The sequence below is a fragment of the Nannospalax galili genome, unplaced genomic scaffold, assembly GCF_000622305.1.
Source record: "Nannospalax galili isolate Female #2095 unplaced genomic scaffold, S.galili_v1.0 scaffold446, whole genome shotgun sequence".
Classification (NCBI taxonomy): Eukaryota; Metazoa; Chordata; class Mammalia; order Rodentia; family Spalacidae; genus Nannospalax; species Nannospalax galili.
This window is the reverse complement of record NW_008355468.1, coordinates 1,151,307-1,176,592: the sequence shown is the minus strand read 5'-3', so window position 1 is coordinate 1,176,592 and position 25,286 is coordinate 1,151,307. Positions and strand designations below refer to the sequence as shown.

At 38.7% G+C, this 25,286-nt stretch overlaps 1 protein-coding gene and 1 pseudogene across 3 annotated transcripts in view; one reads left to right on the top strand and one right to left on the bottom strand.

Moving 5' to 3' along the window:
• The window catches only part of Lrrtm4 (leucine rich repeat transmembrane neuronal 4), a 923,255-nt gene that overhangs the window by 299,674 nt on the left and 598,295 nt on the right, over nucleotides 1–25,286 (top strand). The window lies entirely within an intron of this gene.
• On the bottom strand, nucleotides 867–1,784 carry LOC103749816 (annotated as a pseudogene).

Below are 25,286 nucleotides of genomic sequence, written 5' to 3'. Positions count from 1 at the left end.
AACAATAAAAACAAAATCCCTCAGATTATAAGGGGTTAGCCAGCTGATTAGTGTTTGAGTCTCAAAATCAATAATTGAGGCGCAAGTCTTTTCTTTGTAATTATAACACTAACTAACATTATAATGCAAAAGGAGTTGAGATTTTTCTTTGACATTTGGAAGATAAAAATTAAAAAGCAAGGTCCACATGTTTTGCTCTTCATGTTGTATCATTATTTAACATTTGCATCTTTTAATGTGAATTAGAGCTATTTGTCAATAATGAAACATGACGTCTCATAGCAAGTATTTCATTGCTTTTGCTCATTCTTTTTTAAAAGCAAATGAGGCCCAGCATGGTGGCGTACACCTTATATAACATTTAATTATTCATTTTGTGTTTTGGGTGATTTTTTAAAATAAAAAATGTATTTACTTAGAGGCATTCAGAATGTCAACCAAACAGCTGCAATTGTTGTTGTTGTTTTTTTTTTTGTTTTGTTTTTTTTTTTGCAATTACAGAGTGGTATTCAGTGAACAGAACAATTATTTTTGTATAAGCTGCATCAGAGACAACTGGAGATGAAATAAACTACCGTCCCCACATATAACTAATTTGTGCTGTGCATCAAGAACCTGCTTTAAATTTCCATGTCAATTTACAAGCCCCATACTGTACCAGGCAAGGTTAGTGGAAATACCACCAGGACAGGGCTGTCTAAAGACACATTCAGTAGTGTGTTAACTATACCAAAAAGGACGCTGTACAGTTTAAAAACAAACCTTACACAGCCTTACATCTCAACTTTTTTTCTTTAAAAGGAGTTGTGTGTGTGTGTGGGGGGTAAATGCTTTATAGACAAAAAGAAAATACTGCTAGAGCAAACCTATTTGTCATCGTCATGTTCTTCCTCCTCTTCTTCATCTTCCTCCTTTCCTCCTCTTCTTTTTCTTGATCTTTTCAGCCTTGACAGCCCCCTTTTTTGCAGCATCAGGTTTCCCTTTAGCTCTGTGGGCAGCAATATCCTTTTCATGTTTCTCCTTCAGCCTGGCGGTCTTCCTCTCCAAAGGCTGCTTGTCATCTGCAGCAGTGCTGTTCCACATCTCTCCCTGTTTCTTTGCAACACCACCAATAGATAAGCCAGGATGCTCTCCTTTGATTTGGGGGCAATACTCAGAACCGAACAAGAAGAAAGCGGAAGGACGCCCCTGGGCGCGCTGGGATCTTTGAACTTCTTTTTGTTTCCCCTTTAGGAGGGATATAGGTTTTCATTTCTCTTCCACAACGAGCCTTGTCAGCCTTTGCGATGTCTTCAAACGTTCGTTCTTTAGCAGACATGGTCTTCCACCTCTCTGAGCCCTTCCTGGAAAACTGAGAAGTTGATGGAAGCGTCAGGTGCTTCTTGTGCTCCTCCCTGCAAGTTTACACAAAGAATGCATACTATGACATCTTGCCTCTCGGCTTCTTAGGATCTCCTCTGCCCACGTTTAGGTGTTTTTCCTCAGGGAGGCACAGAGTCGCCCAGTGCCCGTCCAGCTCTCACCCCTGCGCTGTCTGTATGGAGCTCATTTACTCTATTGGATCCTTTTGGGTGAGATTTTGAGGCAGGGTCTCCCTTTTGCCCCAGGTGACCTGGAAAATTGCTATGTAGACCAGGCTGGACTTTGATCTCACAGAGATCTGTCTGGCTCTCCCTCTTGCAGAGGACTTCAGTGCTCTTCCCAGCACTCACACTAGGTAGCTCGCAACCACCTGTAACTCCAGCTACATGAGATCTGAATCTTCTTCTGACCTCTACAGGCATGTGTACACAATGCACATACATACACAGATACACATTTGAAAAAAATTATAAATCTTTAAAAGTATCCATGTCATGTAAAGAATATTCTTTCTGTTGTTTACATGAATGAGTAAGATCTTTAAATCTCGGGTATTAAATACACGAGTACAAGGAAAAACAAAGTCAAAGAGCAAAAACAAGGAGTAATTTGTGTTTCAGAGAAAATTTCAGATTTGTCTCCAGCCTCTTCATGTTTTATTTGATCAGGTATTACTTCCCAATGTAGGCTGCAAAACTATAGAAGAGCAGAATATAGTTACTATTTTTAGAAAAGTCAATGAAATAACAGGTGCTAACTGATTTTAATTTTAGATGATTAAAAATACAATGAATTACAACCTATTCATCACAGTTCCTCATTCCACATTTCACTCCCCCTTCCTCTGTTTCATTAATTTATAACTTGATTGAATAAAGTCAAAGTAAGTTTGGAAATATACATAATTACTGAAGCCTTATCCAGATATAGTTATTTTTTCCATGTCATATTCTGAGTTGGAGTATTACAAGCATCACAGAGAACTGAACTGGCTTCATTGGTAGCCAGTCTCAGGTTAAATGTTTTGGTAAGGAGAGGAGGAAATATTAAAAATTTATCAGCTTCAAAAGTTGAATAGTCATTTGAATACTTGTAGTGTCATAGTTCTATAATATTTTTGGTATATATCAGCTCACTGTGCCTTAGGTGTGACTTAATAGAAGCTATCAAGGTTAAGGGTTTTTGTAATATAAGACCAATCAGCAATATCCACAAATCATAGCCAATTGCAGAAGAGCTATCTGAGGTTGCAGTCTCATTGTGATGGGAACCCTTGTCCCTGCAGCTTGTCACAGTGCATTGTTCAGATGCATCAGGACCAGTCAGGTGCTGCAGGATGCACAAGATCACAGAGTGAGATTCCTCTCTTTTATATACCACAAAGGCAATGGATAGTGATAGCAATGCAATAATTCATAAACAAAAAAGTTGGCTCTGAAATTCCACCTAAAATAATTTTGCTTATTTATAAATCAAATAATATGTGTATAATTGATGATAATATTGGAAAATTGAACTGAATTATATGCACATCTCTAGGATCAGGCATACAAATGATAGTGCATCCATACCATGAGTACATGAAGTCATGAAGAAGATGCAGATGTGGTCACAAGGACACACTACATGCCTAATATAAGCAATAGGGGCTGGGGAGGTAGCTCAGCAGTTTCTTAACTTACAGGGCTTACTGCTCTTGCAGGGGACCCAAGTTCAGTGGCCAGCATCAAACAGTGGTTACTCACAACTCTCTATAACTGTAGTTACAAAGAATCTGACTCCTTCTTCTAGTCTCCAAGGACAGTTGTAAAAACACTGTTCTCATATGCATACCCACAGACACATAAATAAAACCTGAAAAAAATGTAAGCAATATAGAGATTTCAGAAACATAAGATGCCACAACTGTACTTCCAAATACAGTCAGATTATAATTCTGGCTTATTTGTATTTTTGAAATACACTATATGAAGTAGTTGAAATGATTTTATTAGTACACTTTTCCAGGTTTAAAATGTACAAGGTTATTATTTCATTGCGAAAGTATAAAACAGATCAGTCTATTTACACCATTAGGCCTAAAATAGATGATTCTGGTTATATTATCACTTAGCTCATTTTTCAGAAAACACATGAACAAATTTAACTTTAAAGTATTATATCAGAAAGTTATCTTGCCAACTTTTAGTAGTGTAACAAAGAATTCAGCAGTAGCATATGGGTATGCAATGAAAAATTTAAAAAATGCATTGACTTTCAAGGCTATGTGTGCTGAATATTAAACATGTGGAATTGCTAGTGCCTAAAGGGTTTCATTCAATGTAATATACATAAAGTTTGGAACCGTTTTAGGACCCCCATTTTAATAAATGAAATGCAATATGGAGGAAAAGAGTTTACTAAAGAATATTTTTGTTGTGCAGCCAATTATACTAACTACTACCTGGAGTGAAACTTTGTTTCTCTAATGTGTGATGTTAGAAATTATTATTATGATGTTAATATTTAAACAGGTTGAAATATTAAAATATGTTTAAGAAAACCTTTTAACATGTTCTTTAGACTCTCAGGGGCAGAGAGATTGTTCAGTGGGAAAGAACACTGGCTACATATGCCTGAGAACCGGAGTTCTGATCCCCATAATCCATGTGAAAGTGAGCCAGAGCAATGCACATCTGTAAACCCAATACTGGGGTCATAGAGGCAGGAGGATCACGGTGGCTTATTAGCCAGCCAGCCTCCCCTCTCTTCACCTCCTAGGCCTTCCCACCTCCCCTCTCTTCCTCTCCTAGGCCTTCCCACCTCCCCTCTCTCCCCCTCCTAGGCCTTCCCACCTCCCCTCTCTTCCCCTCCTAGGCCTTCCCCCCCCCCCCTCTTCCCTTCCTAGGCCTTCCCACCTCCCCCTCTTCCCTTCCTAGGCCTTCCCACCTCCCCCTCTTCCCTTCCTAGGCCTTCCCACCTCCCCCTCTTCCCTTCCTAGGCCTTCCCACCTCCCCCTCTTCCCTTCCTAGGCCTTCCCACCTCCCCCTCTTCCCTTCCTAGGCCTTCCCACCTCCCCCTCTTCCCTTCCTAGGCCTTCCCACCTCCCCCTCTTCCCTTCCTAGGCCTTCCCACCTCCCCCTCTTCCCTTCCTAGGCCTTCCCACCTCCCCCTCTTCCCTTCCTAGGCCTTCCCACCTCCCCCTCTTCCCTTCCTAGGCCTTCCCACCTCCCCCTCTTCCCTTCCTAGGCCTTCCCACCTCCCCCTCTTCCCTTCCTAGGCCTTCCCACCTCCCCCTCTTCCCTTCCTAGGCCTTCCCACCTCCCCCTCTTCCCTTCCTAGGCCTTCCCACCTCCCCCTCTTCCCTTCCTAGGCCTTCCCACCTCCCCCTCTTCCCTTCCTAGGCCTTCCCACCTCCCCCTCTTCCCTTCCTAGGCCTTCCCACCTCCCCCTCTTCCCTTCCTAGGCCTTCCCACCTCCCCCTCTTCCCTTCCTAGGCCTTCCCACCTCCCCCTCTTCCCTTCCTAGGCCTTCCCACCTCCCCTCTCTTCCCCTCCTAGGCCTTCCCACCTCCCCTCTCTTCCCCTCCTAGGTCTTCCCACCTCCCCTCTCTTCCCCTCTTCTTTTGTCTCCTTTTTTCTCCTCCCTTTTGTCCTTTCTTTTTCATGTGCAAAAGATTGAACTTGCCTCATACATGCTAAGCATACACTCTGTTACAAGGTTATAGGTTAGTTGCATGTTTCCTCCTCATCTATCCACCCAAACTTTGGTGATTGGCTCACTACCAAAGGCCAGATTGTACTACAACTGACTCCATCATTCTGGTGTTGTCTTCATGTTCCAGCAAGGCAGCCATTCACTGTCTTGCTTTATTCCTCCCTGTTAACAAATCCCTCAAGCTTTACCACAGTCATAAGAAAAAGTGTAACTTATAGATACCCTAATCCACTGCAGAAGATGCATCACAGGACACCAGGGATATCTCACCTGATAAAGGCACTTTCTGCTATGCCCAACAACCTGAATTTGATCTTACAGTGTGGGGAGAAAATGGATTCCAGCGAGTTGTCTCTTGATCTCTACATGCAAATAGATAGATGATTGATATGTACATAGATTATAGCTAGATAGATGATAGGTAGAAGATACATAGATGATGATAGCTAGCTAGCTAGATGATAGATATATAAATGATAGATGATGGATTGATAGATGATAGATAGATAGATGATAGATAGATGATAGATAGATAGATGATAGATAGATAGAAGATAGATAGATAGATGATAGGTAGATAGATAGATGATAGATATATAGATGATAGATAGATGATAGCTTGCTAGCTAGATAGACGATAGATAGATAGATGATAGATACATACATAGATACATAGATACATAGATAGATACATAGATGAGAGATGAGAGATGACTGCAATGCCATTTTTTGAAATACAGGACATGAGGAGTTATTAGGTTGAGTAGCTCTACCTTCTAGTGTCCCTACAGATCTACATTTTTGTGGAAACTAGTCTGTGAAATATTGGAAATCAGAGTAAGGTGAGCCCTTGTTTGTCAAAAAATACCTTTCCTGGAGGCTGGAGAGATGGCTTAGAGGTTAAGAGCACTGGCTGATCTTCAACAGGATCCTGGTTCTGTTTCATAACTCTGGTTCCAGGATATCTGACACCCTCTTATGGCTTCACAGGCATTTCACAACACAGGTACATTTATATACATGCAAGCAAAACACTTATTATATACATAAAAATTAATCAATAAAAATTAAAAATACTCCCCAAACCCATGATGTGGAGCCTGTGTTTACTTGTCATATTGAATAGACCCAGCACATTTACAGGTGTATTTTGACTTCAACCTTTAAGTTTTTTATCTATACACTGCATCAGAGAAACTCTGAGACTTTGGGATTAATGCTTTCAAAAGTCACATGCGGGGCTGGAGAGATGGCTCAGCGGTTAAGAGCACTGATTGCTCTTGCAGAGGCCCCGGGTTTAATTCCCAGCGCTCACATGGCGGCTATGAACAGTCCTTAACCACAGTTCCAGGGGAATCCGAAGCCTTCTTTTGACTTCTGTGACATTGCACGACACGGGTGCACTCACATACATGCAGGCAATACACTCATATGAACTATAAACGTAAGTGATGATAATATATCGTAAATTTAATATAACAAAACAGTTTAAAATTACAAATAGACTTATTTGCTGATTGTTTCTTTGAATAAATAAAAGGACTCAAGTGCACGACCATGGGGAGTGAAGAGTGATGGACATGAGGACTCGAGTCTTTGTGCCCCAGGAATACATTTTATTATTTTAATTTTGGAGCTTGATTTTGCAATGTCTTTGATGGCAATTCTGCTGCCTCAGTATGTACTTGTAGTGATGACTGGAAAAGTGTGCCTTTATTTCTCTCCATTCCTTCTCAGCTTCTGTGATGCATGGAAAATGAGCTTGTTCCTGCTCAGAGCTCTCTTTCTACCTAGATGACACAGAGAATCAGAAACTATGTCAGAAAATGGTTTTTAAATGACTTTCGCCCTTTCTCATTCCTCGTGAGTCTTCCATGACTCTTAAACTTTGATGTGCTGCCAGGCAACCTTAACTGTGATTTCTGGTTGTAGCTCAGGTGTTCTAGGTTACTATCAAGTTGCAAACATTGGGCATTACCACAAAATATGGGAAATCAAAGAATGATGAAGTTTAACATAAAGGGACAGGATAGGACCCTGTTCTATTAGCAAAAATTCTGCATAATAGTTCAAACACAGGGAGAACTAATCACACGAGTAGTTTGCCAGCTGCCTCCTGCATTCTTCTGATGTCTCTTGGGACAGAATAAAAGTGATTGCAATTATATATCATGTCTCAGGGGGATATGACAGTTTTAGCAATAGCTTTCTTGTTTTGTTTTTTTTTTTTTATCAAATTGTGTTAATAAAAAGGATGGCTCTGGTAATTTGGGCAACATTACATTTTGTTAGCCGTAATTACAGCAGAATTCAGTCTTGGTGACATAATGGCATACAAAAATCTTCCCAAGACATAATGTGTTCCAGTGTAGTCTCATATGGTGGCATCCTTATTTAAAAAATATTTTCTGGTAATATTTTAAGATAGACGTGCCTACTTACCTTTGTGTCAATTTACTTTATTCACTGTGATGTTGTTACATTTTTCAAATTTGAGGCATAACATCAAAAGTAAAATTTTGAGTGTTTATGGTCATAAAATTTGGAAGCATAAATACTGCCCATTTTCTTATGAAATTGTTTAAAATATGTGACACTGGATAGAAAAACTATCTTAAATCTTTTATAAAGCATCTAGCTCAGAGGATGCTCAAAATATGCGGAGGCTGTTCTCCTACCACAGGCTTATGTTCTTAACCCCAGGTGAACTGAAAATACAAGGGGCTTTAGAACAGACTTTGGTTCTGTCATTCTGCTTATAAAAATAATTTTAAAAAGCCCATCACCAAGTGATAAAGCGCTTTTCCTTTTATTACAACTATACATTTTTATGAAATAATTTTCATTTATTATTTGAAGATTTCATACATGAATACTATATATATGTATATTATACAATATCCCTTATGGCCACCTCCCAGATTCCCCTGGATCCCTTAGCTTATCCCTTCCCAACTTCACGTCTTCTTTTTCTTTTTAAATTATTAAAAACTCAATCCAATTAGTGCTGCTCATGTGCACATGGGGGTGGGACCATACGCTGGGACATGGGCAATGCCCTGTTCTCTGTTGCTATGATAAAACACTAACAAAAAATGACTTGAAGAACAAAGGATTTATTTGGATTATAGGTTAGAGTTCATCACTGAGGGTGGCCATGTCAGGATTTCAAGGCAGGAGCCGAGAAGCAGGAATGAAAGCAGAGACCATAGAAGACCTGCTGCTCAGTGACTTGCTTCCCCTGGCCTGCTTAGCTACCCCTCTTTCCAGGCCCATCCCCCAGGAGATGCCATGGGCAGTGGGCTGGGCCTGCCTACATCAATGAACCATCAAGAAAACAACTAACAAGCAGGGCCACAGGCCGATCTGGCAGAGGGAATCCCTCAGCTGAGGATCCCTCTTCCCAGGTGACTAGTTTGTGTCAATATGTCAAAAGTTAACCAACACAGACAACCTACTACTAAGGGCCACATTTCTAAAGAACAGTTACTCAGCCTCCTTCAATCACTTCAGCCTCCCTCAATGGTCCCTCCACTGGGGATAGGGTATTGGTATGCCTTCCCTCATTCATGCTAGAATTTTGGCTGGCTTGATCTCCTGGAAATCTTTTTTCAGGCAACCACAGCTGCCATGAGTTGATGTGTGCAACAGCCACCTCACTTCAAAGCATTTTCCATGTCTCCTCCCTGTCCTTCAGCCCTTTACATTTGGTCTTCCCTTCTCTGTGATGTTTCCTGAGCCGGGTCGGGGAGGTTGGTATAGATGCCCCATCTATGACTGAGCACTCACAGGACTTGTTCCTAGCACATTGGCTAGTATTTCATCTCTGCATTAACCGTTACCTATTGCAATAAGATGAATCTCTCACTAACATTGAGAAGAGCACAAATCTACCAGTATAAACATCGATAACTTTAAAAAAAATTTAATAACTACAGGATTAGAAGAAGCATTTCATTACAGCTTTAACATATTCAGTAACACACTCCAGAGCAAGAGTACATCTCTTCCACAAGTGGGTGCGAGTTTCTAGGTTCACAGTTGAATTAATACAGTTATACAATATTAAAGAACTCAGTATAAGCCCTTTAAGACATAAAATTGAATGAGTTTTTAACCTTTAAAAATGATCTCTATTTCATTTTAGACTATATTGTTCCTTGCAGAAAGAATCGTTTTTGCTACTAACACTGAGATGTTGGCGCATGCATCTATAATTTGTATGTATGTATCTATTACTAGTCATAATCGGTTGCATTTGGATCCTAGATGCCTGTGTATGTCTATAAAATCATCAGGTGGATTTCAATGGTAATGTTTATCACCGCTACTAATTAACATGAGGTAAATTTCCATGCTTCTTCCTCAAATATAATACATTTTAAAAAATTTGTTGATTTTTTTTGTGTGGGTATATCACACAGAACATCCCAAACCATCTTATTCAACTATACATCGATAACTTTTATGGTGATTTCCTTCTTTCTTTAACTTACCATGTGTTGCAAAATTTAACTTGGAGGGAAAGAAGGTTCAGGATGCCACAAATACAAAGTGCTATTCTAAAGACTAAACAGTATATGAACACTCAAATATGCATATTGAATAAACATCTCAGGTTCATTGCTAGAAGCTCACATCAACCAGTATGTCAATGGCATTCATTCATGTATCTTATGCATAGTAGGGATAGTTAGCAGTTACTTGGGACTCTCTGTGTGTTCCACACTATTGAATGGCAGTTTTGGTCCTTATAATATTGCCTTCATTACCATCCTATGTGCTGTTAGCTTCTCTATATCGCAAATGAATCCAGCCACTAACTAAGCAATTAGTCCCAAATTATACACATAGTCTTTGGCAAACTTTGACCACAATCCTATCTTGTAATATGAAAGTTTCTTATTTTTGTTTTCTTCTCTTAGGAATCTAAGCAAATTTTAAAATATTTTTGTTTTCCACAGTGCAGAAGTATCAAAAGACGAAGACAAGTACTCTCGTTTGATAACAGTTTTGATTAAAGAAAATGACTTATGGAGAATAATTTCTGCCAATTAGATACAAAATAACACCATATTTTCTAAAGACACCACTTTTCATTTGTGTTACTATACTGTATGCTCTTCAAGTAAATTTATAAAAATCATCTTTATCTCACATCCTGTCTCTACAGTCAGTGACAATATGTTGTGATGTTTTCACGTAGTTGTCAATGCATTTTCTTTGAAAGGTTAAAAGTGTTTCTTTTCAGTGAGTGATAATGGATATGATCCTCCAGATTCTTGTCCACCTTTTAGAATCACAGTACATCTTACACTAGATGATGAAATGGTTTTACTTAGACAGTTTTCCTACACTCCATTTCAGAGATAGATGGCGAAAAGGAGAAAGTATTATGGTACCCCTTGAAAGGGAAGCATGATCCCAGGTTTTAGAGTTGAAGCAGAACTTTACTTTTAAAGATTTATTTTAATTTTTGTTTATTTGTATGTGTGTATACCTATGTGTATTTATGTTTATATGTGTGGATGCTCATGGGGGTCAGAAGAAGTCAGATCTCCTGGAACTGGTGTCACAGTTGATTGTGAGCACCTTTCATTTGTGCTGGGAACTGAACTCAAGTCCTTTGCAAAAGTACCAAGTGCCGTTCACATATGAGGCATCTCTCTGACCCTAGGGTTGACTTTTAAAGAATCGTTTATGTAGTTCAGAAATCTTCTGTGAAAAACTGAATTGACTGTCCTTCACCTTCATAAAGTAATAATGAAGACAATTTGAATAAGACTGATTATAGGCCTGGTACACATCTTTAATCTCGGAATTCAGGAGATCTCTGTGAGTTCCAGGTCAATCAAACCCAGTCTGCATAGTGAATTCCATCCCAATTAAGATTACATAGTGAGAACCTGTTTTAAAAATGACTGATTTCAAGATGCTTGTGGCTATAAATGTATTGATTCCACTTTAAATAGACGGACTTCATGATGTGAGTTTTTCTTAATAAAGGGGCTATTTAAAATTCTGGTGTTTATGTTTACCGACGATAAAAAGTCGAACCATCATACATTTGTCTTCCTTCTTAAGAGTCTGTATTGTTGCAAATGATCATTCCAAATGTCTTATTAAAACTATAATTATTATTGGGCTGGCAAGATGACTCAATAGTAAAGGCACTTGTTGCCCAAAATGTAAAAATATATATTATTAATCCTGATAGTTTATATTTTGGGAAGGATTTTAAATTTGTTACCTTAGAACTATAAAAAATTTAAACAATATTTGAATACTATTGTATGATGCTTCATATAACATTTGAAAGGAATGATTCTGAACATAATCTCCAATAGTCTTTAGAAGCTGTGTGTTTGTAAAAGCAGTTAATTGGTCTGCTGGAGTGCTGGTGCATGCCTGTAGTCCCAGAAATTAGGAGGCAAAGACAGATCTCTGTGTGTGCAAGGCCAGCCTGGTCTACATAGTGAGTTCCATGCCAAAAAGACCAAAAAAACCAAAACCAAAACCAAACCAAAACAAAACAAAACAAAAGAAAACAAAACAAAAAACAATTAAATGACGGTAAATACTTATCACTGATAAACTAGGGTTACAGTAAGTACAAGTCAAGATTACAATTGAAGGTATTAACAAAATTCAATTTTGCAATGGAAAATAAAGCAAAATCATCTTTTTATGAGCTAGTTTTCTTCTCTAATGAAAAGAGTAGGACATTTTTTGATAAATGTGATATTAATTGCTTGCAGTCTTCATGATGTTAAGTGGAACTGTTGTCCAAACTTCTTGTGAGGTTGTGATTTTTGGTTGCTCAACTATTCTATCTGTTCTTGACTCTGGTGGAGAACAAAAATTTCTTATTGAATTTTCAAATAACACCTGTGCTTGGGTTCCACAACTGGGGAGAGATAATGATTGAATAAATCCACAGTGAGGTCTGGGAATTGGTTTGGAAAGTTCCCTTAGTGTTTGGCATATGAAGACATCTTAAAGCCATCTGCTTGTGTTAAATTCTCTTCAGCTTCTCTGGGTCTCACCAGTGTGGATAGTTTGGAACCTTAACTGATGAAGCAATAATTGAAGAAACACAGAACAAAATGCTCCTCTCACTACATTGTTAACCTAAAGCTGCTTTCTCTCAGTTCTTCTATCAAAATGAAAAAGTCTAAACATTGCTAGAGCAATTGTCTGAAGGGACAGCATCTATGAGTATATCTAGGGGCGATACTAGGAGTACAGCCAGGTTTGGCAGAAGAAACTGAACATTTAAGACAGACCAAAAAAAAATTTCAGGTTTGATTTATCTTTAAGATCTTGACATAGAAAGAAAAAGAGACTAGTGAATGATTCCTGTGTGAAGATGATCCCTGAAGATCAACCTTCTAATTCCATCTGTGATCTTCATGATCTTCTCTTTCTCTTAACACTCATTGTAGTCAATGCTCCTCTATAAAAGATATTAGATTCATTAGGTACTTAATTCCATCTAGGGACTGTAGACTGATTAAGACTGCTCCAGAATTGAAGTTAATCAGGACTCATTAAAGTTTAGATTTTGTAGGCAAACGTAGGTGAAATAGTGTGTTGGTTTTTTGTCTGTTTAAATATTTATTTTATTTTTATTTATGTGTATGGGTATATTGTCCATGTGTGCGGGTGTCTTTGAAGCCAGAAAGGATGTTAGATACTCTGGAGCCTAATTTACTGACAGTTGTGAGCTGCAGGGCTTGGTTGCTATGCTGGATAGCTTTAGTGTCAACTTGACACACCTGGGTTGAGGGAGCCTCAATTGGGGAATTGCCTCTATTGGACTGGCCTGTGGCCATGTCTGAAGGGCATCTTCTTGATGAGTGATGTGGGAGGGTCCAGCCCACTGTGGGTGGTGCCACCCTGGGCAGGTGGGCCTGTGTTGCATAAGAAAGCAGGCTGAGCAGGGGCCAGGGAAGCAAGCCAGTAAGCAGCGTTCTTCCATGGCCTGTGCTCCAGCTCCTGCCTCCAGGTTCCTGCCCTGAGTTCCTACCTTGGGCTCCCTGATGAACTATGTGTGGCCTGGGAGATGTAAGACAAATAAACCCTTTCCTCCCCAAGTTGGTACTGGTCAGATTGTTTTGTCACAGCAATGAAGAAACAAACTAGGACAGTTGCTGAAAATCAAACTCAAATCTTTAGTGAGAACAGCAAATGATTCTAACCACTGAGCTATCTCTAGGCTTTAAGCATTTATTTTTGATAATAAGAGGCAGAGAAGGGGCTACTGAAAAATAATAAAAGAAAATATGCATAGAGGTACATAAGATAAAAATTAAAATGGTAAAAATAAACAATGAAAACCAAGAAAACCAGTTGCAGAATTACTGATTTCAGAATGCCAGAAACACATCCATTCATTGCTTCACTCAGTAATGGTAACAGTGAGGTGTGGGCAACTCTCTATTTCCTGTCCTTGACCTACATATCATCTTATGATGCAGAAACTGATTGGGGGACAGTTTAACCTTGGTCACTCTATGCATCCTGACACAGAGGTAGTAGAAAGGACAGACAGTCCTGTCAAACTAAGGTTTACTTGAGGCAGAAAAGCATATGTGTGTGTGTGTGTGTGTGTACAGTATACATATATAATGTTATATATAATTATATATATAACATGAAATTGAGCAGGGGGTAATAAGATGAGGTGCAGATAGGGGAAAGAATCTAATTATGTTCAAGGATATGTTGCATGAAAATCACAAAACTCAATTACAATAATGGAAAAAAGCAGAGAAGTGGGGTAGATGTGTGGGAAGGAGACTGGACTGAACACACATTGTTTGAAAATGACATGATATCTAACACCTTATAAATTAAATAGAAAAAAATGTAAAAAAGAAATTCTGCAATGCTAAAACTTGCAATAAAATCCAGAAAACAAAACAATAAGAGAAACTGAAGATGAATGGTTCTTGAAAAATGACAGTCAAGGGGCTGGCTGCCCCGCTGGCCTCCACACAGGCAGACATGTGCACCTACATACACAGGAGCACACACATGCACCTTCATGCATACAAACAGGAAAACTGTACCCAGCAGGTACAGAAAGAAGCTGTGCAAACACCCATAGGAAGGGAAGGGGAGTGCCCACATGCCAGGGAGAGAGGCCAAGGCCCTATCCTTCCATCACAGCCCTCAGAACAGATCATCTTTCCTGACCTCATTTTGGACATTTTGGCTCCCAGAAATGTGAGATAATACATTTCTGTTGTTGATGTCTGTCCCTCACCTGCAGGACTTGTGACAGACCTAGGAAACTATAAGGATGATGGCCAAGCCCATAATTGGAGATAATAACAGGCCATTATTGTTTCCAATGGAAGAGTTCACCTGGATGTGCCAATGTGAGCCCAAATACTCATCAAAATAAGAGTGCAACCATTATGTAGACTAGTGTGAGGTTTTAATCACCTGGAAGAAAATCTTAGTGAGAACAATTATAAGACGCAGAGACTTTGTTAGCAAAGGGGTTCTGTATTCTTTGCTTGTTTCATAAACATTTGTAGTGAATTGTAGGCATTTCCACCCCATTCCTTTTTCTTCTTCCCCACTTCCCCTTCTGCTGAAGCCCTTCTTTATAAGATTCCCACCACTCATATAGTCATGCCTTGTTTTGGGTGGGCTCGACTGGGTTTGATTAAGGTTGCCTGCATGAACATGGGAGGGGAAAAGGGTTGTTAATATATGTAAAACAACTTGTAAGAAAAAATAGCCCTGTATCTGATATATTATAGAAGAGTTTTGTATATGTTTTAAATGTAACATGTGGCTAGGCACTGTGGTGCACACTATTAATTGTAGCTCTTGGGAGGCTGAGGCAGGTGGATCTCTGTAAGTTCCAGGCCAGCCTGGTTTACATAGTGAGTTCCAGGCCAACTGGGGCTATAGGGAGACCCTGTCTCAAAAATAAAATAAATTAATAGATGTAATATGTAAAATTATGGAGCTGAAATGGTGGCTCAGTGGTAATGAGAACTTGCTGCTCTTCCAGAGGACCAGAGTTCATTCATTTCCCAGCACCCACATCATTTAGCACACCACCTCCTGCATCTCCAGCTCCAAGGTATATGATGCCCTCTTCTGGCCTCCTGGGCATCTGTACACCAGTGCATATACTCATACACAGACACACATACATACATACAAATAAAAAATAATAAATTTTTAAAAATTACAAATTAAAGTAACATGTAAAATTAAGGAAGATATGTTTTTAAAGTGATGTATAAAGAAATCATGCTTACTTCAGTCCCTTAGAAAGAATAGCCATATTTTAATTTCCAGAAAATTTATCACATTTACTACAAATGATAGTAATATAAACACTGTCTAGAAATGTGAACGCTCTCCAAAATGAGGAATATTGGGTGTATCTTAGAAACAAGAGGATTTAATTCTCTTGGAGTCATCTCATATTTATCAGTTTTCTATGATGACAGTGTAATTTGCTTTATGCTACAATAACTTTATGCTGCAATACATAGCTAGGTGCTATCTCATTATACCACATGGGCTGAAAGGACTTAACACTACACTGTGTAAGTGTTGTTGAGATGCACCAAATGGGTAGACAAAGAAACAAATCATACATTGTGATTGTTTGTTTTAGTTTTTCCAGTTTTAAAGAGCAGGCAGTGTCAGGGCATAAATCCTGGGACTGTCACCCAGAGCAACGTGGCTCAGCTCTTTCCTGTGTCATGTTAGCTCCCTGTTGCCATAGTTGCTGCTAAGAAAATGCATTTTCTAAAAAATTTATAAATAATGATTGCAATATTTTTAGCTCTTTGTAGTGAAATACAATATCCAGTGCCTCTGAGAAGAGTATAAATCCAAGCACCCAGAAGGGATTTGGGTTACACTTGAGTCTAGTTACAAGTGGGCAGGAAAAGTTTCTCAGTGGTATCTATTACTGTGCACTTGCTGTCCTGCCTACTCAAAAGATAAATCCCAAGTATTTAGGCCCCAAAGACATATGGAACTGGCTTTGCACTTTAGACCTGCTTCTGTTATTCCAGAGTCTTGTCAGATACAGAGTTCTTATTTATCAATCATTTTCTTCTGTCACTCTTCTAAGTGTTAAATTATTGGATTTAACCTAGATGAGTGTGTTTTACTTAATTCCTGCATGTTTTTGCTGTCTCTAAAAACTATGGAATTTCTACTTTCTATTGAATAGGATTACAAAGATATCTATAATAGAAAAGCTGATTTTTGTTATATCTCTTTTTATAAGTGAGTTAACATAAGAGGAATTTTCACTTTATGTTCTTTTCCACAAGCAGTTACTATATACTTATTGAATAACTTACTTTTCTATTCAGCATGTACTGCAGGCCATCTGGAATGGAAAACACTCCCCACAAAATCCAAACAATAAGCACAGAGAACAATGTTAAAATTAAACAAAAGTTGGGATTACATGATGGCTTGTTGGTTAAGAGCACTGGATACTTTTCTGGAAGTCCTAGTTCACTTCCTAGCATCCACATGGCAGCTCACAACCTTCTCTACCTCCAATTTAAGGCAATCTGACACCCTCTTCTGGCCTCCATGTGTATTGGACACACATGGTACATTTACATACATGCAGATAAAACACTCATACATATAACAAAAATAGAAAGTAGATAAAAATAACACAGAAGTATCTACCACCTAGAGATAAGAAGCCATTAGCATTTTGTGAACATACATACACATACATGCACATCTGAACCACACATAAACAATATATGTATATTTACTTCACATACATAGCCAGTCTCATGCATGATTCACGTTATAAAAATGTCAAACACTTGAAACAAATGCTTATTTTCACTCATATTTAACACTGCCCAATGAAAGGACTTTTTATTTTAGACACTCAGGAACAGAGACGTTGCATCATAGTTTGAAATGACCTCACCAGGGTTTGTGAGGACATAGGAGGAGACCACTAAAGCTGTAGTCTCCTCTAAGAAGTTACACACTTTCATCATCAACCAGCTAGTCAAGTTCAGGCTGTCTCATCCTCATGCAGGTGTGGGAAAAGTCTTCTTCACAGGTTAGGAAAGGATGCAATAGAACAACATGTGGAGGTCCAGCAACACACTCGGTCTATATAGAGCCTCCTCTTTGTTTATCTTGTTTTCTGTTTCTTGAAAATGCATATACTATATCTGATATTATAAATAAGTTAGCTTAGTTTTATCTTATTTGTGTCCTGATAAGACAAGGTCACTTAAGTAACACTGGCATTTTCATGTTAGCGGGCAGATATGCACATCATTTTAAGAGTTCCCCGATTTTTCCATTTCAATGGATTTATGAAAAAGTAGATCACTTTATTCTCCTTCCCCTCTTTCCTGGCTCTGGATGGGTGATCCATGTATCCGTTGCAGCGTTTATCGCATATTGTGTTGAGTGAGTTACATAATCTTTTCCCTATCATACGTGTATTTTCATTTTTCATACACAAAGAGTTTAGTGTATTTTCATTCTTCAGTGGGGTTTGAAAGTCGTTTATATTCTTGGCTGTTCAGGACACTGACACAGGAGCATCATTTGAGTGCAGCATTTGAGGCTGGCCTGGGTAACAGAGCTCTGGGTAACTCTCTCTCCATTAACCTATCAACATAAGTTCTTTTTAAATTTTTTGTTGTTAGTTAACTACAGTCACCACCTTCTTCTTTGATGTTTTATTTGTACTGTTCCTTGTGAAAATGTATCAACTTACTCTTTATCATTTAAGGACAATGTTTTCCTCCTGTATTTTACAGTTTAAATCCATTTTCCCAAAAGGGCATACATTATAAAAAAATAATCAGAGAAGAACTTTTATCATTCAAAATAAAAAGATATGCAGCTGGAGAGATGGTTAAGTGGTTAAGAATTCTTGCTGTTCTTCTAAAGGGCAGGAGTTAGATTACTCCTACCCATGCTTATAACCAACTACCTATAACTCCAGCTCCAGTGGATCAGACAAGTCTAGGTTGTAGTGCATTGTTTAGGGAAGTCAACACAGAAACTCAAGCAGCTAGTAACATTACACATCCACAGTGAAGAGCTGAGAGACAATTAACACATGAGTCTTCACTTGTTTGCTCTCAGCTAGCTTTCTCTTGTCCCATATAGCTCAAGACCCTTTACTAGGGAATGGTGCTGCTCAGAATGACTGGGTATTCTTACGTTAATCAATAACCAAGACAGTCTGTCTCAGACATTAACACAGACCAACCTGATGTATACCTCAATGAGACTCTCCTCACAGGTGATTCTAGGATGTGTCAAGGTAACAGCTAAAACTACCAGTACAACGTACTCAAATACACAAAGAAGAAATTATAGCATAGCTTCTTAAGAAGAAGAAGAAAAAAGATTTAGCAGTGTTTTTGAGTTAATAATGTATAAAATGTACATAAAGCAAGTCTGGAGACCTTAGGGTATTTACCTACCATAGGCAAGGATTTGGGTTCAATAGCCAGCACCACTAAAAACAAATAAAATGACATGGAGAATAATTTCAGGAACAAGTAGTTGAATACTGAGATCTTGGTTAACTGCATTTTCTGATTCTTTGAAAATTGTTTCTTGGAAAATATTTTTACTAGTCTTTCTCACAAAATGCCATTTTATTAAAAAATCACCATGAGCTGTGGAACAACTTTTGTTAACCTCAGCACACTTACTGGAGAGTGGAATAAAGTTTACTTTTATTTTTATAGTTTCTTTATTATTTTTATTTTATGTGTATGCATGTATTGCCTGCAAGTGTGTAAGTGCACCTGTGTTGTACAATGCCTGTGGAGCTCAGAAGAGGGCACTCACATACATGCAGGCAATAAACTCTTACACATTAAATGAAAATAATAAAAAGAGAAAAAATATTTTAAAAAGGAAGAGGGTATTGTACTTCCCTGGAACTGAAGTTTCAGATAGTTGTTAGCTGTCATGTGGGTGCTGGGAATTGAACCTGGTCTTCTCAAAGAGCAATCAGTGGTCTTAACCACTGAGCCCCTAGCTTACTTTTATTAACACTACAACATTTCTATTTCTCACCTGTGTAATAAAACCCTAATTTTCACAGTATTGAGAAAATGTACATCAGTTGGGCAGCATCACCCACACACCAGGAATCCAGATGTCAAATAGAGTGCCGTTCCTGTTTTATTCTCTTGGTCAGAATCTGGAGTTACAGATTGGGCAGCATCACCCACACACCAGGAATCCAGATGTCAAATAGAGTACCGTTCCTGTTTTATTCTCTTGGTCAGAAACTGGAGTTACCTATGGGCTATGGGAGTCATAAATGGGGATATGGCCAGATAATGTCCTCCTATATGAAGTTTGTCTACACTGAGATTGTGGGATACCAGACCTGGCAAATGACAGGAGACTCGACCCGGGAGGCAAGTATGTCAGGCAACAGGTGCAGCAAAGAGGAATCCCAATTGCAAGAGATCCCAGCAGCTCATGTGGTTATAACATTACCATATTATAAACCTATAGAGAAGGCCAGAGGGAAAGGAGACTTAGACTTCAGTCCTAGAACTTCGACCTTGAGGACAGGCAATACCACTGAATTTAAGCATCAGCTGTATGGTTACCTGAAGCACGCAGCTACTGCATTAATTCTTTTTCTCATTGCTGTGACAAAATACCTGATCGTGGTGACCAATCTTGGATGTTAACTTGACAGACATGGAAAAAAGGAATCACAATTGAAGATGTTTACTTGATTGCTAACTGATGGGGAAGGGCCTAGCTCACTGAGGGTGGTGCCATCTCTGGGCAGCGGGGCCTGAGCTATATAAGAGGGGTAGCTGAATATGAGTCTGAAAACAAGCCAGTAACCAGATGGTGGTTTCCACTTCAAGCTCAAGCCTTGAGTTCCTGCCTTGGATACCCTGAATGAGGGAGTGTAACCTGAAGGCAAATAAAGATCAGCCCCCTGCCCCCCCGCCCCACCACAACCCCAGTCCTTGCTTTTGGTCAGTGATTTATCTCAAACTACAACACTGAAAATGCAGATTAAGGAAGAAAGAGGTTATACTGGCTCTCAGTTTGAGAGTACAGTCATCATGGTAGGGAAGGCATGGTAACAGGATATTAGTCATTCAAGTGCAAAAGAAGCAGAGACAGGACCTAAACAAATTGGCAAATTTCAAGTTCCATGAGAGACCTTGTATCAAAAAAAATAAGGTGGAAAGTAACTGCAGTAAGATATCTGAAACTGACAAGCACACACACCTGCACACGCATTTGCACACTCACACATGAACATATGCACACAGTTGCACACAAAAGTAATTGAATCGATACAAATCTTATTGCATAATCATTATACACAAAATTCAATCATCTTGCATACAGTGGAAGAAGAAAAAGCCCTGCTCATGTGTTAACCTACAGTACAAATTGCTAGTACTAATGCAACTTCCTAATGCTCACAGCACAAAGCATAAGCAAAAGCAAAAGCAAAAAGCAAGCAAACACAATAATACAAAAACAAAAACATGACACGAGTATGCCTTCTTGATCCTGAATACAAGATTAAATAAAAGTTTTCATTGTTATTCATGCATTATGAAACCCATGGCTAATATTAATGTTGATCAGAATATGAGAGTAACTCCGGGGCGTATGGTAATTATGTCACACATGAGAGAAGCAAGGATGTCTCAATTCAAGTGTAAACTGGTAATTAATGAAGGGCAAACTCTCTGAAGCACCATCTATACAGATAGATGTAGAAATATGGGAACTGTGAATCCTGAATCTTTCTTTCAGATTTTTTTCCATTTGAAAATGCTAAACACCATTTTGAACCAATACCCAAATTAAGATATTCTATTTGGGAAGGATAAAAAGATAAAGGACTGCTTTAAAGAGGCTGTAAACTCTTTGTTATGCTTACAAGGTTCAGTTCATACAAACAACATTGCTTTTGTTAAAAGTGTGGTCGAAATTAAGGCAGATTTGTAAGCTTCTTAGAACACACATGCACACATATGAGCACGCATATACTATATTACATATTTACACGTCAGCATACAATGAGTCCTTTTCAGAATATGATAAAAGCAAATGTTCTACATCATGAATGACTAGTATACTCAGTGATAAATTGCTTTATTAAAGTAGTGATAATGATCTTGAGTTTTGTGTTTCAAACTGTTGGTATAAAACCCTGCCTTAACCTCAAGGGAATTAGATAATTTATTCTAAGACAAATAGGAATGACCATGGAACAGGAACATGGATGCAGTCATCCCAAATACCGTGTTCCAACATTTATATGGTTACATGGACATTTATATTCACAGAACATAAAAACCAAGGCATTTAAATAATTCAGTGGTGGGAATATTAAGCAGGGACATTAAAGCAAATTAAAAAAAATCCCAGATAGGCCTTAGATGCCATCCTACAAAAGGTCCAGAGACACCTCCTTTGGGACTGTAACCTTGAACCAGCCTTATCATACTCTATTCTCAACACTTAAGCAAAATCCAAAGTCTTTTGATGAAGCAAAATCCAAAGTCTTTTGATGAGATAGTGTAAGGATTTTTCTTTATCTCCTAGTCCAGATGAAGGACAGAAAGAGATAATTCTACATGTAAATATCACTTAGTTCTGAAACAAATCTCAAGTATTTAATGTTAAGTCTGCTATATTTTCAGATAGTTCATAATCTACAACTAGAATCTTATTTTTTTTCTTACAAAACATAGCACACTTAAATACTTTGTTGTTGTTTATCTTATTTTTTTCCTTACTTATTTATCTTTATTTTATATGTATGAGTGTATTGTCTGCATGCATGTAAGTGTACCTGTGTTGTGCAATGCCCACACAACAGAAGACAGAAGAGGCCATCAGATCCCCTGGAACTGGAGTTAAAACAGTTGTCAATTGCCATGTGAGTGCTGGGATTTGAAACTGGGTCTTCTGTAAGAAGAGCCAGTGTTCTTAACCATTGAGCCATCTCTCCAGACTCTTACTGTTTCTTAAGGACAATTTCTGTACACTCTGAACTAGACATATGAAGGCCTCCTAGCAAGATACTAATTTAAAATAAAAGCCGTCCTGGCTGGTTTGACAGTTTAAGTATCACGCTGAAATTTCTGCAGAGTTTCTTGTTTATCTGAGCTGTTTTAGTTTTTCTATTTATGTAATTTTTGGTGATAATTTGTTGATTGATTGTAGAATTTCACACAGTAGATTTTGACCACATTCTGACCCCTTCCATCTTTCCAGTCCCTCCTTACTACCCCCCCATTTCAAGTTCTCCATTATTTATTTATTTACTTAATTTTTTTAAGGCCTATCAATCTGCACCTTCCAAGTGCTCTGGGATGTGGGCCCATGCTTGGTGGTTATTTGTAATGAATGAAACCTGCCAACTGCAAAAACATACTTCATTTTATAATGGTAAAATAGCAGAGACTTCAGTATTCTTTTTGCCCCTTATTCCACTATGCTTCATGAGCCTTAAGTGTAGAGGTTCCTTTGTAGATGTATCACTTAGGGTTGGGAAATTCATAGTCTCTGTGTGTGACCAGTTGTGGAACTCTGTAATAGTCTCCATCTCTTCCAAAAGAAGCTTCTTTGATGAATGGTGACTGGCATACTTGTATATAAATATAAGGATTCATATTTAGTGCATTGTAAGACATTACATTTGTCTAGGGATGTGAGAGATTTGGGGTTTTCTCTGAGACCTATGACCTTTCCAGCCATATGTATTTGGCTATGTTTAGAGTACCACACGTGAATTTCCTCCCACTGAGTGGGCTTTAAGTTAAATTAGGAAGATGTTGATTACTCCTAAGATAAAAGTGCCACGACTGCCTCATTGTAGTTTTCTGTCATGGTCTAATGCACCTTTAATCTCAACTCTCATCAAAAAAGTTCCCTTGTGCAATGCAACAGAGTGCTATGATCACAAAAGGACACAGATGATAAAAGCATAGAGAATAAGGGTCTGCAGAATGTGGGTCCTTGGATAGGGTTCCTATATTAAACTTGACCCATTCAGGGCTCAGGGACCATTCTTAAAGAGACGGTGGAAAAATTGTAACCGCAAGGGGAAGGAGCATGACAAAACAGTCTCCTGTGACCAATCTTATATGAACCTTCAGCAATTGTGTCAACATGTAGAAGACCCATGCAAACTGAAGCAGACAAAAACCCAGCACAGAACTGTGGCAATGGGCAGCAGGCCCCAATCTTAGCCAAAGAATGATTGGCAGCTGATTACTGCTGGGTGAGGAATAATTGAACTTCTTAAAGGAAGGGAATCTAGATAGGCTGACTAGACCTCAGTAGATCTGAGGGACATCTGGGGACACTGACTTGCCATGACAAGCCTTAGTACAAATGACAGATGCATGAAATCTAGTCGGGGGGGCTCTGGGAGGGGGCCAGTTGAGAAAGGGGTATAAAGATGATTAAGATGCTCAGTATCAAATACACAAAAATTCAATAAAATTTATGAAAATATAGCAGATGCTTAAATCCAAATATTTGTTAACTGTTAGTATTTGAACCAAGCAGGTTGGTTTTATGATGTGGTTACCATCCTAATTATAGAAAAATATGTTTATTAATAACTAAAAATTTAAAATAACATCTATTTTAAAAATCACTATAAAATAACTTGGAGCAGTCTATCAATGTAAGCTCTGACTATACTGAATTCCACATACTTAAGGCATATCCTCACTATACTGCACTGTGCGCTGAATCCAGAACAAGGAGTATGTTCTCCATGGGTTCAGAAATCAAGATTTTTATTTAAAAGATCCAGCAAAATTTACAATTTCAAATTTCCTATCCACAAAATTCTTTCAGTTCTTTTACACAAATATTTGGTATATACTCTCAAAGTTCATTACATTATATTGAGTATAGTTTAACAAGCCATGATAAAAGGAACCTCAAGAGAGGTAGGACCATAGGAGAAGGGTATTAGTAAGGGAGAAAGGGGGGAAATGGGGGCACCTTAAGTGGGATCTCCATGATGGAGGGGTTAGACAAAGCGAGAGATAAATAATGCCTAGCTGCCATATTACTCCAACAACCTACTGACAAATTATACATAGCAGATCAAGAAATATATGTCTAAGTAAGCTTTATCTGAGAACAATTGGTCTTTGCCCAAGATTTATCTACATGACACACAGTAATTAAAAGTACCAGACTGTGGAACTAACCTTATTGGGTGTTTAACAGACATACTTTGAGGCCTATAATAATTTGGTCAGAGGAACATAAAGGACACTTTTTGCTCCTTGTCATCTTAGGTCAACTAGTTCCAGGGGACTATAAACATCTCTCAAAATGTCCAGTAATTTTGGTGGGTCACCTGTCCTCTTGATCAAGGAGTCTGAGGAGACCCCACCAGATGGACTTGAACCAGTGTCCAGTCTACAAAGAGGAGGGTCAACACAGAGGAATCATTTCCTCCATACTTCCAAGAGAAGCCAACCATGGTAGAGCAGGGCCTTCAACTTATCTTCACATAGATGGAACTGGTAAAAGAAAGGAGCCAGGGGCTCCTCCCAATCCCATGTGACCCCTGAGGAACAGATCCTCAAATGACCTTAAGAGTAAAAATAAATCGGTTTATCTGGGCCAAATTTATGGCCTTAAACACCCAAAAGGAAAGTATAACCAATGATTAAAGGGGCCAATATATTTTCTTAAGAGTCCATATGCATAGCTAAAGGCTACATAACAAGCAACAATGCCAGATAGGAGATACCTTCTCTTGAGTTGTTGGCCCAGGTGGCCAAAGGGACTCCCAGACAGTAACCCATCATAGAAATGGGAAAATAAACACCAGACCCTAATCTTATCCAAAGGAATATTGACAAATGATTGGTGCTAGATGAGGAACAGCTGACCTTCCTAAAACAAAGACCTCTAGATAGGCTGACTAGATCCACCAGAAGGGCAAATAGTAGGGAATGGCCGGGTGCCGACAACACAGCAGACAGTAGCAGGAATATCAGAGTATAAGGGCTCTAGTGGGGGGAGGGAGGCTACGGGAGGGTGCCATCTGGGAAGTGGGTGTATAGTTGAATAAGATGGTTTGGGATGTTCTGCATGATATACACACACAGAAAAAAAATCAACAAATTTTTTAAATGTATTATATTTGAGGAGGAAGCATAAAAGTTTACATCATATTAATTAGT